Consider the following 3,839-nt stretch of genomic DNA (forward strand, 5'->3'; position numbering starts at 1 on the left):
GATGGGGTAAAACCTATAGGTTTCAAATGGATTTACAAGAGAAAACGGGGTGCTGATAGGAAGGTACAAACCTTCAAAGCTAAACTTGTGGCAAATGGTTATACCTATCAGAATGTTGATGAGCCTTGTGTATATAAGAGGATCATCAATAGTTCAGTAGCTTTATAGTGTTGTATGTAGACGATATCCTACTTATTGGGAATGATGTAAGACTACTGACTGAAATTAAGAATTGGCTAGTGAACCAATTCCAAATGAAAGATTTGGGAGAGGCGTAATTTGTTCTGGGTATTAAGATCTTTAGAGATTGAAAGAACAAAATGCTAGTTCTATTTCAGGCATCGTACATTGATAAAATGCTTGTTAAGTTTTCGATGCAAAACTCCAAGAGAGGTTTACTACCTTTTAGGCATGGAGTTATATTTTCTAAGGAACAATATTCTAAGACACCTCAAGAAGTTAAGGAATAAGACGAATCCCTTATGCATCGGTTGTTGGCAGTCTGATGTATGCAATGTTATGTACTAGACCTGACATCGACTATGCGGTGAGGATAGTTAGTAGATATCAGTATAATCCAGGATATGATCACGGGACCGCTGTTAAGAACATCCTCGAGTATCTACGGAGAACGGGAACTACAAGCTCGTGTATGGTTCTAAGGATTTGATCCTTATAGGATACACGGACCCTGATTTCCAAACCGATAAGAATTCTAGGAAATCTACAACATAATCAGTGTCTACTCTTAACGGAGGAGCAGTAGTCTAGAGGAGAACCATGCAAGGGTGCATTGTGAACTCCACAATGAAGGCTGAGTACATAGAGACTTATGAAGCTGCTAAAGAAACTGTGTCACTCAGGAAATTTCTAACTGATTTGGAAGTGGTTCCAGACATGTCAAATCCCATCACCCTTTATTGTGATAATAATGGTGCTATGGCTAATTCCTGAGAGCCTCGGAGTCACAAATGCGGGAAGCATATAGCGCGAAAGTATCATCTCATCCGAGAGATTGTGCATCCAAGGGACATGATCGTCAAGCAGATAGCTTCGGAGCACCATGTTGCTGATCCATTTACAAAGGTCCTCATGGCTAAGGTGTTTGAGGGTCATCTGCAGAGTCTAGGTCTACAGGACAGGCCATATATAGTCTAGGGAAAGTGGGAGAATTTGTACTGGGGGCGTGTTATGCCTAGTTTATTGATTTGTGTACTTGTATATTGTACACCCCACTAGTTTTAGGACAAATGGGAGATTTTTGGGGTTGATGCTCTAAATCTTATAGAGTTTTATAGCTTGTAATTGTATTGTACAAACATTTTATTTATTTAATAAAATATGAGATATTTTATTTGACATTTAGTAGCATTAAACTTAGAAACCAATAAACTAACATCCAATGTTATCTTTTGTAGCTTAAACATGTAAATAGAGACATACAGGTGGATCATGTTTAAATGATAACCTAAATGGTCTGTAATAGATGGATAAGGCAGGATACCTTATCCCGATGACCCTAAGAATATGGCTTGCTTTGTAGATGTTATAATTGTTGTAAAGTGCTACAAATGATCTGATCGTGATCATTTATGTGGAGACATATGAGCGGAGGTATTCTATACAAAAGAGTTTGTATAAGATTAGACCATGAAATGACCAGTCTCATTATATAACGTCGTTCATAATAGAGACTTACATTTCACCAAGATGACCATGGGTGATATGACCTGAATCCTGAATGAGTTGTGAACTCCTACTTATGAACGTGGTCCTTTGATTTGTATGGGTGAGAGTGGCCAGATTGTCGGCTCAATAAGCCTAATATTTTGAGGATTCATTTGATTAGGGAGTTGGGAACATAGCTACACAAGAATGAATTCACTATTTTTCCATTGTTAGGGTAAGTAGATAAATTTTTCTTTTATTCCAAAGCTTAGACAATGTGGTGCCACACCTTCTCTTGGCCAGAGAGGGGTTTGGTCGTAGTTGGACTATGATTTATTATTCATTAGAGGGATCGGTGGTACTTAAGGAGTTAGATGTAACTACAAGGGCAAAATAGTAATTTTTGGCCTAGTTATAGTTACGAGCAATTTATGAAAGGTCATCGCACTGTTGACTAGTTATATCCAATGGACACAGAAATATATCTGTAGTACGAAGAGTGCAACTGTTGGTCTTTAGTGGAGTGCCCGACAGTTAATCGATGTTGAATAATTTAATTAAAGAATTTAATTAATTGTTCAAGTATCATTGAAGCTTCAACCTACAGGTCCATGAGGTCTCCTTTATAGCTCAACAGGGTTTAAATGAGAATCAATTTTGGATTAATTTGAATTGTTCATATTAATTGAAATAATTAATTATATGTGGTATAATTAATTTAATTTAATTATATATAATATAATTACTATAATGTATTTGATACATTATAAAGTTTATTTGAGAGGAAATAAATATTTGAATATGATTCAAATATTAATTATGTGAATTGGATTCATATAATTAAATTTAGCATAAATAGGATTTATATTAAATATCATTGTTGAGAGAATTAAAACTATAGGTTATATTGTATATGATACAATATTAAACCATTGATTATATGTTACATATGATATAACATATAGTTATATATATATACATATATACATATAATAAGTTGGTTATATATATATATATATATATAATTAAAATTTTGAATTTTGTTTAGGGAGAATAATAACCTCCCCCCCCCCCCCCCCCCCCCCCATTCTCTCTCAACTCACGTAGTGTGAATGAGTGCTTTCACCTTCTTCTTCATTTGACAGAGGAGATGAGACAGAATAGGTTCTGAGAAAAATTCCTAATCTCTCTTCTCCTCTCTCAATTCTCCTTTCTCTCTCTAAAAGTCACAGAGCCCATAAACTCTCGTGATTCTCATCCTAAAGAATACATAAAGCTCTAATTGGTGGCACCCAAATTAGGGATTCGAGTTCGTGGCCATTTTGGTTTACCTTTTTTTATCATGATGTTCCAAATAAAAAATGATTCATGTGAAGAAAAAGATCTTTAAGGGTTAGCTCCCCTTTATCTCTCTTTTGTCTTTTTCATATTAGCATGCTATAGAACTTAAATTAAATACATAATTCTTCTGTATTTTTTTTGTAAAATTCTTGTTCTGTAAAAATTGGGATTTTGGTTTGATCCCCGCTTCCGCTCCGATCCTTAACTGGTTCCTTCAGTGGTGCTATAATGTTAAATCTTTCATATATCCATACTTGTAGTAGTATCAATGACCCTACTATTTCCAAAGCTTGTGCATTAGTAGCCCAACATAGTTCTCTATAAAGCCATGCAAGACATGCACCACCCCACGAATACGTACCAGCATGCTCGAAATCAAACAGTAGCGGAAGAAACATAAGATGTACCAGAGCGCTCGACTTGTCAGCGAATAAGAATCTTCCAATAAGCTACATAATATATGCTCGTGCATACCTCTTTATGCTAATGTTGTTGACATTGGGAGACAACTCTGGATTGGATGTTAGCCACAGGATACTCAATCTTCAATCTTTCAAATCTTCTGGTCAAATGCTCAAAGTATGTCACAAACAGTTTTCCAATCATTGCAATGAACCTATCATAGGTTCTCTTTCAACTCATCATCTAATCTAAATTGCAACAACCTACAACCTAATTGTGCATTCTTTACAAGGTATGTGAAACGTGTGGTTTTCTGGTCTCCAACGCTCTACTAAAGCAGTAATGAGGTGTCAATCCAATTGGATAAATCCAATCTGTGCAACCCCAAGAAAACCAGCCTGTTGTACATAAGGCATAATACGCGAATC

Source organism: Benincasa hispida, chromosome 2 (assembly GCF_027475165.1).
Source record: "Benincasa hispida cultivar pf3 chromosome 2, pf3_genome.v1.1, whole genome shotgun sequence".
Taxonomy (NCBI): domain Eukaryota; kingdom Viridiplantae; phylum Streptophyta; class Magnoliopsida; order Cucurbitales; family Cucurbitaceae; genus Benincasa; species Benincasa hispida.